This window comes from Puma concolor, chromosome E4, assembly GCF_028749965.1.
Source record: "Puma concolor isolate L17-30 chromosome E4, mPumCon1.1.hap2, whole genome shotgun sequence".
NCBI classification, from domain to species: domain Eukaryota; kingdom Metazoa; phylum Chordata; class Mammalia; order Carnivora; family Felidae; genus Puma; species Puma concolor.
In genome coordinates, this window is record NC_141683.1 from 43374455 (window position 1) to 43388993 (window position 14539).

Consider the following 14539-nt stretch of genomic DNA (forward strand, 5'->3'; position numbering starts at 1 on the left):
GACACCTTGAGAAAGGCTGAATGGTAGAAATAGATTGACAGAAAGTAGGTGAAGACTGGCATACTCCCAGCTCTCTGCCATTGCCTGCAGGGCCTCACCTGATCTGCTCCTGACCACCTGTCCATCCTTGCCTTGTACCAACCTGTTTTCCTCCTAGCAGGTCTGCTCTGCCAGTCTCCTTTCTGGTCCTGGAGTACCCCAGGCTCTTCTTTCCGTACTCCTTTGGATAATGTTCTCTCTTTCTGGAATAGGCATACCTTGGTCACTTTCATGGTTGGCTCCTTCTTTGCATCCTTCAGTCTTAGCTCAAATGGTATCTCCCCAGAGGGCCTTACCTGACCACTTTATTTATTTATTTATTTAAAGTTTATTTATTTTTTAGAGAGAGAGAGAACAGGGGAGGGGAGAGAGAGAGGGAGACAGAGAATCCGAAACAGGCTCCAGGCTCTGAGCTGTCAGCACAGAGCCTGACGCGGGGCTTGAACCCATGACTCATGAGATGATGACCTGAACCAAAGTCAGATGCTCAACCAACTGAGCCACCCAGGTGCCACCCCATTTAAAGTAGCTGCACCTCACCTACTCTGTGATATCACCCTGGCATTTTGTTGTGGTGCTTATCATAATCAAACTTATTTATTTGTTTGCTATTTATTAGTTGTCTTTCCTGAGTTCATTCAGGTCTGTGCTCAAATATCACCTCCACAGGAAGGCCCTCTATGACCACCCAAGCTGAGGAGTGCCCCTTTCCTATCACATTCTATTTCACTACACAGCTTAATCAATATTCTTTTTTATATAGTTAGTCATTGCTTGGCAAACACACCCACTCCTCTCAGCCCCACCCCCAACCCATACATTTTTCTTCCCCACTAGATTATAAACTCTGTGAAAGCAGTGTGTAGATATTCACTTGAAAGGAAAGCCCCATGAAGGAAGGGGACTTATGTGTCCCATTCAGCTGCATGAACTGTTATAAATGTCTCCAGCAGAATAATGCCAGATGCAGTACACACTTAGTGAATACCTGTGGCATGAACGAATAAATAGTGTTGAAGTTGAGTAGAATCTCAAAAGCAGTGATGGGAGAGAAGAAAGAAGATTCTCAACCAATGGAAAAGCAGAGATATTGGAAAGTGTACATTTTGGGAAAGACGAGAACTTTGGTTTGTTGGAATGTAAAGACCGTGATGGGTGTTAGGTAGGGGTTAAGTCAAAAAAAGGCAGGTTGAGGCCAGATTATGGAAGACCTTAAAGGCTGTTCATGAGTTTATTCAGTTAGGTATGAGGGAGCTGTGAAATACTCATACTAAGCCCTGAAATACACATAGAAAGTGTCTGAAGATTTACTTCACTTTTAACACCAGTGACAATTCTGTGGCTTTCTGAGAGTCATAATTGGTTTAGACAGAGGGATGCCATTAGCAAAGATTGGTGAACTTAAGAGGAATTCTAGTTTGGTTAATTGGTTGAATCATTTATTCATCAAGGATTGAGATACCTGGTAATAACCAAGTTCTGTGCAAGGGAAGAGACATTTAAATGTAAAGCAGGATATTAATGTAAATGTAAAAGTGGGATCCCTTCCCTTGGGCTCACTGTCTAATAAGGGAGGTAAACCTGTAAACAGGTCATTATAATGCAGTGTGATATGTGCCATTAGAACTCTGTGTACCATGGGTGGGGGCAGAGCAGGGGGTAGCAGCCAGCTCTTCCTGGGGCTGTTAGGAAGGCTGTTCACATCCCAGGCCAAGCTTGGAAGGTGAGCAGGCAATGGCAGGAGAACAAAAGTGTGAAGGGAAATGAAAACAGAGGGAGCAGTATAAAATGTAGAGGGGTACAAGAGCCTGGCTGTCTGGGAAACAGGAAGCAGCAGTTTTGTGTGCAGAGTGTATGGGGGCTGGGCAAGTGACCAGGGCACCATGGATTGGATGTGATGAAATGTGTGCGGTCAGAAATATGGGAGGGGCCAGGTAATGAAGACCTTTATCACCTAAAGGTAAGGAGTTTGAAGAAGAGGTCTGTTTCCTCCCACTCCCTGACTTCTTTTTTTTTTTTTTTTTAATTTTTTTTTTTTCAACGTTTATTTATTTTTGGGACAGAGAGAGACAGAGCATGAATGGGGGAGGGGCAGAGAGAGAGGGAGACACAGAATCGGAAACAGGCTCCAGGCTCTGAGCCATCAGCCCAGAGCCCGACGCGGGGCTCGAACTCACGGACCGCGAGATCGTGACCTGGCTGAAGTCGGACGCTTAACCGACTGCGCCACCCAGGCGCCCCTCTGACTTCTTCTTATAGCACAAATGCTCTCTTTGTGGCCCCGTCATACCCAATTTACACTCATTCGTGTTCATTTTTTTGCTAAAAGTATTGAATAAGTTTCTATTATATGCCAGACACTATTGTATACATTGAAGATTCGATGGTGAATAAGGTAAACACGTTGCCCTCATGGAGTTTATAGTCTAATGGGGAAGGTACATACATCTATATGTGTGTATGTACATATTGTGTATATTTATTTGTTACCAAGTAATGATCCATTTTGTGAAAATAACATTTATGTGTGTATATGTGTATACATTATTTTGCCAAGTTAATTATTCTTGGAAAAATAAAACACTGTAAAGAAATAAAACACAATGAAAGAGGGTGTTTAAGTTTTAGAAGGTATTTCTGTTCTGTGGAAGTGACATGAAAAAGATCTGAATAGAGGAGCAAGCCAGGTATCATGGGGAAGAGTGTTTTAGTCAGAGAAGACAGCAAGTGCAAAGGCCCTGAGGCAGGAGATGTTCCAGGAAGAGCAAGGAGGACAGTGTAGCTAAAGTACAGTGAATAAAGGAAGAGGGATAGCAATAAAGGAAGCAATTAGCAACCAATCATGGTGGGCTTGCAGGTGATGGCTGAAGTTACAGATTTTATTCTAAATGTGATGAGAAGTCATTGGAAAGTTTTGAACAATACAGTATGAAAGAATCATGCTAATTGTTTGTAAGTAATAGCCTTTAGTGGGACAGGGGTGGAAGCCAAGAGGTGGGTTGGGAGGCTGTTGCAGTAGTGTAGGTGAGAGATGATGGTGGCTTGTTGCAGCTTAGCATTGATGCTGTTGTTGAGAAATGGTCAAGATTCTAGATATATTTGAAGATGGAGCCAGTAAGTTTGCTGATGGATTGAATGTGGGGTGTTAAGGAAAGAAAGAGGGAAATCAAGGATGATTCCCAAGGTTTTTGACTTGAGCACCTGGGTGAACAGCGGTGCCATTTACTGAGGCAAGAGACAATGATGGAAAAGCAGATTTGTAAGAATGTAAAGAGCAGGGAAGTCAAAAGTGTTAATTTGGAGACACCTATCAGGCATCCAAGTGGAGATGCCGTGTGGGTAGCTGGATGCACAAATCAGAAGTTAAGGGGCAAAGTCAGAGGTGGAGGTAGAGTCTTGGGAGCATGCACATGCTGGGGTTAAATGCTGTCCCTGTGGTCCTGACCATTTTTCCAGGACAGAGCAGTGCTGCCCCTTCCATGAAGCCTTCCTTGCCTGTCCTGGGCCTTTCCTTTGCCTTTCTGTTATTTCCTTTAAGCTGAAGACTTTCATTTGGGCAAGCTGTGCCTTCACCTTTGATTTACATCTCTTGAAGCTTCACAGGACCTTGACTGGGGTGCTTAGGCTGAGGGGTGCCAACCTTCTATGTCTAGAGGCAGGTGGGCCATGTTTCCCAAGGTTGTCTAAGGCTGACATTTGGGTCTATCAGACACGCATAAAGACAGATTCAAAACATCATCATAGAAACTAAAGGCAAAAGGACACATACTGTATGATTCTGTTTATATGAAACACCCAAAATAGGCAAATCTGTAGAGACCGAAAGCAGATTAGTGGTTGCAGGAGCTGGGGCAGGGGGATTGGCAAAAGCCTGCTTAATGAGTAGAGTTTCCTCTGAAGTAATGAGAAAGTTCTGTAACTTGGTGATGGTTGCACAACATTGTGAATATGCTTAATGCTGTTGAATTGTATACTTTTAAGTGGTGAATTTTATGTATGTCAATGTTACCAAAATGAAAAAAAAAATACCCCAACTATGTCATCAGGGATGGTTTCCATAAGACTCCCCATTGTCTTCTCTTTGAGGCAGCTTCCCCACTCACCCTGACTCCCTGTGCTTAGGTAGGGATGGAGGCTAGGGGCTAGGCACTGGGGATGGGGGAGGTTGGATGTGTGTGGCTGGGGGCTGGCACTGATCTGCTTCAAAGGGCAATCTGTCTATTTATAGAGAGAAGTGGAGGAAGGCAAGGTCAGGATTACAGAGCAGGGTCAATTTATTCCTACCCAATCTGAGGTCTGGTATGCACATGGGGTGGGGTAAGGGCTGGCCACAGGGGCTAACAAGCTGGCAGCTGTGATGGCCAGTCATTTGTGGCCCACCAGTACATATCAGGGTGGTTACTGACACCCTTTCTTGCTCAGTCCTTGCTGCCAGAGGTATCTGGGAAACTCTGGGTGACTTGTGTTGCTGTTTGTAAAGTCTGGCCTTTCTCTTTCCAAGCTGGGGAAGGAGCCCACTAGAGAACCCCATGAGAGAAGCTGGAAAAACCAAGACATTCCTAATGATCTGATTGCCCATCCCCCTATTGGGTGATCACCTTTAGATTTTTAGGGCAAGGTTCTGTGGGCTGTGCTTTGGGGTTTCCTAAGGAACCATTAGCTTGTCAAGCACCTGAAATTACCAGGTAAAATGTAAGATGTTTTTATTTTCAGGCATATATAGTGTTGCCTTTGGTAGACTCTTAGCATCCCCTTACTTGGGTGGAAGAACTTACTAGCTATTGCATTAGCACGGGTGAGTGAATCAGTCCAGGGACAGTCACAGGGGGCACCAACGGATTTGAATGAGGAGGGTGGTGATATTTCCAGAGGTAGAGGTGGAGGACAGAGATGGAGATCCAGAAAAGTTTGAGACATGTGGAGTCTTCAATGAAAATAAGCAAAAGGGAAATTGTATAAAGATATCTGTATGCTGCTATTTCCAGCATTACTATATTAGGACTGGGTGTTTGCAGCCCCAGGTCTGTAACTTGGGTGTGACTCTGGAAATAGGAGTTGTCTTAGTCAGCTTGGGCTGCCATGACAAAACACCTTAGGCTGGGTGGCTTAAACAACATACATGTACTTCTCACAGTTCTGGAGCTGGAAGTCTAAGACGAAAGTGCTGGCAGAATTGGTGTCTGGTGAGAGCTCTCTTCCTGGCTTGCAGACAGCCACCTTCTTGCTGTGGCCTCACATGGCAGAAAGAGAGGGGGAGAGAGAAAGAGAGCAAGAGCTCTCTGGTGTCTTTTCTTAAAAGGTAACTAATCCTATCAGACCAGCACTCCACTTTATGATCTCATCCTTTCTGACACCTTAATTACTTCCAAATGACCCTATCTCCCAGTGTAGTCACATTGAGAGATAGGACTTCATCATATGAACCAGAGCGGGACAAACTCAGCCCATGGCAGGAGTCATAACCACACAGCCCCAGGAATGCTCTCTGGCAGGGTCCAGAAGTCTAGAGATGAGGCCCAGTGGCCTGGGTTCAGAAACCCACTCTAGGGATTGTGAGTTGTATCCTGGGGTGTTCTTTGTGAGAACCAGCTCAGCTTAGGACTCACCATGTAGATGAAAACTGAGGAGACCCCGGACCTGGAGACCCTGTGTCTCAGGGATGAGTCACAGGTGGACCAAGCTCCCCCTGGTATTCTGAAACACCTTGTAGGGGTCGGGACACATGTGGGGCTAGGGGCCAAGGCAGTCCTGTAGTGAACTGTGTCTGGAAAATAGAGTGCAGTAAATTCTTGGCTTATGGAATGTCTTCAAGGCTCTGGTTGAATAATAATAATATGCAGACTGGGTTTGACTCCTAGGTGGAACAGAAAGTTGCTGAAATTGTCTGCCAGAAAGTGCCATAGCCCAGGAATTTGGTTAATGATTACAGGTGTGTGTGTATGTGTGTGTGTGTGTGTGTGTGTGTGTGTGTGTGTGTGTGTGGTGGAGAGACAGATCTATCCTGGGCCAAGTGCTGGGTAAATGAAGGAGAGCCTCTTGTTGACCCTAGGATGATAGGCACAGAATATTATTCATAAGAAAATTACATGGCAGGTCAGCACAGAAGGTGTAAAGCCCAGGCAGTTTGGTGCTTCCAGAATACAATCTCAGTGTCTTTTCATTCGACATTAAGATGATCTGATCTTCTGATCTTACCTCCCATTTTTCTTTACAGGGAAAATCTTTTAAAATGTTTATTTATTTATTTGAGAGAGAGAGAGAGAAAGGGAGAGAGAGAGAAAGCAGGCGAGTGTGGGGAGGGGCAGAGAGAGAGGGCGAGAGTCCCAAGCAAGCTCTGTGCTGTCAGTACTGAGCCCCACGTGGGGCTCAATCTCATGAGCCCGTGAGATCATGACCGGAGCTGAAATTAAGAGCCAGGCGCTTAACTGACTGAGCCACCCTGGTGCCTTGCCACTGGAAATCTGTTTTCTGATACTTGACTAAGCCTTACTAACTTCAACCTTCTTACCTTTGCATATAAGCTTCCTTTTGGCCAAATACGACCTTCCTATTCTTTCTTTTCTTTAAGAACATCTCAATCCTCACCTCCTCCATCCTTCTGATTCCTCTAGTCCACAGGGATCACTCTCTCTTTAGACATCTTAAAAGGTTTAAAATTGCTTTCACTTCTTGGTAAAATCATAGCTTTTCCAAAAAGAGAGATTTCAGAGATGTCACCACTATAGTCAGCGACAGAGTGGATGACCGACCAACATCCAATGAATGGCAATTTATGCAATCCTAAAACTCAAGCAGTCAGTGTTTAAAAAAGAAGGAAAAGCTAGGCAGGTGGAAATATGTGTGATCAATGATTAATGAGCCTCCTGAAAAGGAGTGCTTTAGGAATAAGACAGAGCAGTACCATCACTGGAAGCAAATATGAAATTGTGGCTCTTGGAGCAAAAGAAAGCTTCCCTTAATTAATGGGTAGCTGGCAGAAAACAAAACCGGTCATGAGAGGGACTGAAATGGGGAGCAGACTGAGAAAGGATAGCTTGAAGATATAGGTAGGTGATGGTGGCAATTTTGAAATGTCATGTTTATCAATGAATAGTAAATGACTGATGTAGTGGAAGATGGAGGGCTGGTTCTTTAGAAAGGTAAGGATGGGGTTTGTGAAATGATAAGGGAGTTAAATGTAGATAGCTCTATTAGAAGATATGTCAGTTTGCTTCTATTCTAGGTGTTGTCTGTGAGCATGAATGGATTTGCTCTGTGGAGTGCTGGAGGCTTCAACAGCTGCAGGTGTTGTTTACATGTTCCGTTCGCTTTCATGCTGAAGTGTGGTGTATCTGTTAAATACGGGCTGTGGGGGTAGGCTGTTTGGGCTCAAATTCTGGCTCTATTACTTACTAATTATGGTTCCTTAGGAATGTTACCAAACCTCCCCATGCCTCAGTTTTTCTCGTCTATAAAATGGGGTTAATAATAGTAACCCCCTTATAGCGTTTTTGTGAAGATTATAAGAAGCGTAATGTATGTAAGCATTCAGGAAGGTCTGGCATGTTGAAAGAGCCAGTACAGCGTTAATTCTTATTACCATTGGTTGTGAGTGACTTCACTGATTTTATGCTGTCTTCACGTCTTTGAGGATTGGACTGATAAAGGGCTAGTGCTCTTTTTTGGTGGAGGCATTAAGAAGTTGTGGGCCAGTGTGTACTCATCTGGCCTTAAAGGCTTTGAAAGCCCTGATATTTCAAATGTTTGAAAAAAATGTTTACAGCTTTTGGAAAGTGAATACCAAGAACCTCTTCCCAGGTTTGTGGGTTTGAGGGGCTGGAGCTGTTTGTGTCTCTGTCAGTCACCATGTGTTACAGGTGGGACTGGTGCCTGAACCTGGGGACAAAAAGTAAGGTAGAGATTGACTGTTGGCCTTCAGACAGGACCCTTAAGGGATGCCATGGACTGTGATATGGTGGATTCTCTGGGCCAAAGACAGTTGTTTCATGTGACTTTTGATCCCTGACCAGTCTAGGGTATGGGGAGTGTTTACTGAAAGAATGGTATCCTCAGGGGCTTGAATTCACATCAGGAATTGACTCCTCACCACTTGTGTGACTTTAAACAGCTACCTAACTTCTCTGGGCCTTGAAAAATAGGCAGAATAAATAAGATAATGTATGTATAGTGTCTGGCACATAGTAAGACTGAGAAATGTTAATTCCCTTTTCCTCAGTGTCCTCATCTCTAAAATGTGGGTAATAAAAAATTCTGAGGCTTTAATAATAATTATAGATAGTAGGTATAAATTCATTCATTCAACAAGGTTTTTTTTTGTGTGTGTGTCATCTGTATGTCAGGCACCATCTTAAGGGCTTAGGACATAACAGTGAATTAAAGATACGTGCCCTTTGTAGTTTAAATTTTAGAGGGGCGCCTGGGTGGCGCAGTCGGTTAAGCGTCCGACTTCAGCCAGGTCACGATCTCGCGGTCCGTGAGTTCGAGCCCCGCGTCGGGCTCTGGGCTGATGGCTCAGAGCCTGGAGCCTGTTTCCGATGCTGTGTCTCCCTCTCTCTCTGCCCCTCCCCCGTTCATGCTCTGTCTCTCTCTGTCGCAAAAATAAATAAATGTTGAAAAAAAAATTTTTAATTTTAGAAAGGGAAGATAGACAATAATATAAATGAATAAAGTTTCTAGTGTGTTAAAAGATGCTAAGTGCTGTGGAAAAAATAAAGGTAGGATAAGGAGGCTTGGGGCCGCTAGGGGTGGGAGCAGTGTGCAGTATTAAATAGGACGGCCAAGACAGGCTTCATTGACAAGGTGGTATTTGTGCAAAGACTTAAGATGAGGAAGTGAATCATAATGATATTTAGGGGAAGAGCACTCCATGCAGAAGAAAGAGCAGTGCAGATGCTGTGGGAGTGTGTGTGGCATATTCCAAGAACAGCATGGAGGTCAGTGTGGCTGGAGCAGAGTAAGGGGAGAATAGAAGGAGACCAATTCAGGGGAGTAAGAGAGAGCCAGACCATGTAGGGCTTTGCTGGCTGTTGGGGGGGCTTTGGCTTTTACTCTAAATAAAAAGAGGATATGTCGCAGGATTTTGAGTAGAGAGGAATGATTATATCTGCCTATTTAAGGGAATCACACTGCACACTGGCTACTGTATCCAAAACTGACTGCAGAAAGGCTTGGGTGGAAACAGGGAGACCAGTTAGAAGGCTATTGCTGTGTCCAGGTGAGAGATGATGGTGGCTTGAACCAAAATGGTAGCAATGGTAGGTGAGAAGCAACTGGATCTCATATTCTTGAAGGTGGAATCAATAGGATTCATTGATGATTGGATATGGGGTGTGAGAGAAAGATAGGAATCAAGGATAGTCTGAATAACTAGGAGAATGCCATCAATAAAGAAGAATATTGGAATCAGTTTGGGTGGGGAAAATTAGGAGTTTACTTTTGATCAGGTTGAATTTGTGCTAATATTAAATATCTAAGTGGAAAAGTCATGCAGATAATTGGTTATATGAGTCAGAAATTTGGGAGCGAGAAATGGGCCGAAATACAAATTTTGGAATTGACAGCATATAATTGGTGATAATTAAAGTCATGAAGCTGGATGAGGTCACCAAGAAAGTGAGTGTAGACATAGAAGAAAAGGTACCCAGGGCTAGCTCTGGGCCTCCTTAACTTAAAAAAGTTGGGCAGAAGTACAAGAATCAGCGAAGGAAGTTGAGGGGAAGTGATCCTTGAGGTAGAAGGAAAACCAAGGGTGGTTTAATGGAAGCTGAACTTAAGAAAGTGTTTCAAGGAGGGAGGAGTGATCAACTGTGTCAAATGATGGGACAAGTCAAGTATATTAGTAACCTATTGTGTAATAAATCACTACAAAACTTAGTAGCTTAAAATAATAAACATTTACTGTATCACAGAGTTTCTGAGGGTCAGGCATCTGGGAGTGGCTAAATTGGGTGCCTCTGACTCAAGATCTCTTACAAGGTTGTGGTCAAGCTCTCATCTGAGGCTTCTGTCATCTCAAGTCTAGACTGGGGCTGGAGAATCCTACTCCAAATTCTTGTAGTTTTTGGAAGTCCTCAGTTCCTCATTGGCTGTTGTCCAGATATCTCAGTTCCTCACCATGTGGGCTCTTCCATAGGCTGTCTGAGTGGCCTCATGACATAGTAGCAGCTTCTTCTCATGTGATCCAAGAGAAATAGAGAGAGTGTAAAAGAGCACCTGAGAGGGTAGTAATGGTCTTCTGTAACCTAACTTTAGAAGTGTTATACCATCACCTCTGGATGTTCTTGGGAAGAGATGACACAAGGGCATGAGTACCAGAGGGTGGGAGTCATTTTGGAAGTTGATTACCACACCAAGTATGACAAGAAGAATTGATCATTGGGTTTAGCAATGTGGAGATTATTGGTGACCTTAACAAAATCTGTGAAGAGAAATGTTTGATTGAAGTTGATGTGAGAAATATTGGGAAGAGGAGTACTGGGGCAATGAGTATAAACAACTCTTTTGAAGAGTTTTCTGCAGAGAGGAGCAAAGAAATGGGGTAATAGCTGGAGAAGGAAGCGTTTTTTCCTAGGATGAGAGAATAACACTATGCTTGTATGTTGATGGGAATAGTCCAATAGAGAGTGGAAAATTGATTATATAGAAGAGAAAGTACTGTCCTTGAGTGGGAGAGATAAGAACTTGTGTCAAGAAGGAGGGGTTGACTTTAATGTATTTTTAAGTGTTTATTTGTTTTTGAGAGAGTGCAAGCAAGAGAGGGGCAGAGAGAGGGGGACAGAGCGTTAGAAGTGGGCTGTGCACTGACAGGCTGACAGCAGCGAGCCTGATGTGGGGCTCAAACTCATGAATTGTAAGGTCATGACCTGAACTGAAGTCAGTCGCTCAACCTACTGAGCCACCCAGGTGCCCCTAGGAGGGGTTGACTTTAGATGGAGGCAGGCTGGATTTTATCCATAGCATTATTTGGGAAGATAACTATGTGGTATGTGGGCAGATATGGTTATGAGAGTTTGTGGAATTATCTTCTGATTGCTCCATGTTTCTCAGTGAAGTATCATCAGTTGGGCTTGTTAGATAGTGTGTGTGTGTGTGTGTGTGTGTGTGTATACATATATTATTTTTGAGAGAGAGAGTGGCGAAAGAGAGAGAGAGAGAGAGAGAGAGAGAGAGAGAGAGAGAGAGAGAGGAGGAGGGATAGACAGAAAGGGAGAAAGAGAGTCTTAGACAGGCTTCATGCCCAGCACAGAGCCCCATGTGCATTGACTGTGAGATCATGACCTGAGCCAAAATCGAGAGTCAGACGCTTAACCGACTGAGCCATCCAGGTCCCCCAGATGGTATATGTTTTAAAAAATCATGGCTTTGATAGCTTTGGTAACTTTGATGATGATGAGTAACTGTGGCCACAGTAAAAGCACCTTCTGGATGATTCCTTTTGCTTTAAGTTAAAAGTAGAATTTTTGTTCTCATAACTTGTCCAGATAGTGGGACATCTACTCTTCATAGAGTAACATGGAAACAAAGATCTATTTAACCTAAAATAAATAACTTATGCTAAGAAAGTATAATAGACAAAATTACAGGTCAATATTCTTGATGAACATAGATGCAAAAAAATTCAACAAAATATTAATAAGCTGGATTCAACAATACATTAAAAAGATCATACACCATGATCAAGTGGGATTAATTCCAGGGATGTGAGGATAGTTCAATATCCATAAATCAATTAATGTGATATGCTACATTAACACAATGAAGGATAAAAATCATACAATCATATCAATAGATGCACAAAAAGCATTTGACAGAATTCAACAACCATGTATGATAAAACTCTCAACAGAGTGTATATAGAAGGAGTGTACCTCAACATGATAAAGGTCATATATGACAAACCCACCATTAATGTTACACTTAATGGTGAAAAGCTGAAAACTTTTCTTCTAAGATTAGAAACAAGACAAGGATGTCCACTTTTGTCACCTTTATTCAACATAATTTTGGAAATCCTAGCCACAGAAATTAGGCAAGAAAAAGAAATAAAAGTCATTTAAATTGGAAAGGTAGAAGCAAAACTCACTATTTGCAGATGACATGATATTATACATAGAAAATCCTAAAGCTGACAACCAAAAGCTATTAGAACAAATAAATGAACTCAGTAAAGTTGCAGGATACAAAATGAATATATAGAAATCTGTTGCATTTCTATCACCATAATAATGAACTATCAAAAAGGTAAATTAAGAAAACAAGACCAATTACAATTGCATCAAAAAGAAGATACCTAGGAATAAATTTAAGGAGGTGAAAACCTGCACTCTGAAAGCACGAAGATGTTGATGAAAGAAACTGAAGATGAAACAAACAAATAGAAAGATATATTCTGGTGATGGATTGGAAAAGTCAGTCTTGTTAAAATGTCTATACTACTCTCCAAAATCTACAGATTCAATGTACCCCTATGAAAATATCAATGACATTTTTCATGGAACTAGAACAAATAATCCTAAAATTTTTATGGAACTACAAAAGACCCTAAATATTCAAAGCAATCTTGAGCAAGAAGAACAGAGCTGGAGATATGCTCTCAGATTTCAAACTATACTACAAAACTGTAGTAACCAAAGCAGTATGGTACTGGCACTAAAATAGACATGTAGATAAATGGGACATAATTGAGAGCTCAGAAATAAACCCATACTTTTATGATCAATTAGTCTACAGCAAAGGAAGCAAGAATATACAATGGGAGAAAGACAGTGTCTTCAATAAGTGGTGTTAGGAAAACAGGACAGCTACATGAAAAAGAATGAAACTAGAGTACTTTCTTGTACCATATACAAAAATAAACTCAAAATGGATTAAAGACTTATTGTAAGACCTAAAACCATAACATGCCTAAAAGAAAACATAGATAGTAAACTCTTTAACATTGGTCTTAGTGATTTTTTCAGGGGTGGGGATCTGTCACCTGAAATGAAGACAAAAGCAAAAGTAAACAAGTGGAACCACATAAAGCTAAAAAAAGAAATCACACAATGACAGAAACCATCAACAAAATGAGAAGGCAGTGTAGCAAATGAGAGAAGATATTTGAAAATGATGTATCTAAGAAAGGGTTAACATTCAAAATATATAAAGAACAAAAAACCCCAAAATATATAAAGAACTCATACAACTCAATATAAAAAAATCCAATAAAAATGGGTAGAGGATCTGCATAGACATTTTTCAAAAGAAGACATAGAGATAGCCAATAGACATGTGAAAAGATGTTCAACATAATTATCCATCAAGAAAGTGCAAATCAAAACCACAATGAACTATTACCTTACTCCTGTTAGAATGGCTATTACCAACAAGACAAGAAATAGCAAGCACTGGAAAGGATGCAGAGAAAAGGAAACACTTGTGCACTGTTTGGTGGGAATGTAAATTGGCACAGCCACGGTGGAAAACAATATGGAGGTTCCTTAAAAAATTAAAAATAGAAATACCATACAATCCAGCAAGTCCACATCTAGGTATTTATGTGAAGAAAACAAAAACACTAATTTGAAAAGACTTATGTACCCCTATGTTCATTGCAGCATCATATTTACAACAGTCAAGATATGGAAGCAAGTTGGGTGTCCATTGATAGATGAATGACTAAAGATGATGCCAGACACACACACACACACACACACACACACACACACACACACACACACACGAATACTACTCAATCATAAAACCAAGAATTCTTGCCATGTGTGGCAACATAGGTGGACATAGAAGGTAGTATACTAAGCAAAATAAGTCAGAGAAAGGCAAATACCATATGATTTCGCTTATATATAGAATCTAAAAAATCAAACAAATGAATAAACTCATATGAAAAACAAATGAGATAGACTCATAGATACAGAGAACAAACTGATGGTTGCCAGAAGGAAGGGGAGTGGGGGAAGGGGTGAAGGTGAAGGGGATCAAGAGATACAGTGTTCCAGTTATAAAATAAATAGGACATGCAATGCAATGTTCAGCCATAGGGAATATAGTTAATAATATTGTAACAACTTTGTATGGTATCATATGATAACTAGACTTACTGTGTTGACCATTTCAAAATGTATATAAGTATTAAATCTCTATGTTGTGTACCTGAAACTAATATAATATTATGTCAATTATTCTTCATCAAGAAACAATTTTTATTTTTTAATTATTTACTTTTTAAAAGTTTTATTTATTTATTTTGAGAGAGGGAGAGGGAGGGAGGGTCAGAGAGAGATGAAAAGAGAGAGACCCAAGCAGGTTTTGTGCTGACAGTGCAGAGCCTGATGTGGGGCTTGATCTCATGAACTGTGAGATTGTGATCTGAGCCAAAGTCAAGAGTCAGATGCTTAACAAACTGAGTAACCCAGGTGCCCCAAGAAGAAGAAACAATTTTTAAAAATAGTTTATGATAAAACAGACAAAATCACTCACCACATTCTTATGTAGACAAGGA

The 14539-nt window shown here is 41.5% G+C and overlaps 1 protein-coding gene across 1 annotated transcript in view; it reads left to right on the plus strand.

The window, feature by feature from the left end:
* CACNA1E (calcium voltage-gated channel subunit alpha1 E) overlaps positions 1-14539 on the plus strand; it is a 660165-nt gene that overhangs the window by 235622 nt on the left and 410004 nt on the right. The window lies entirely within an intron of this gene.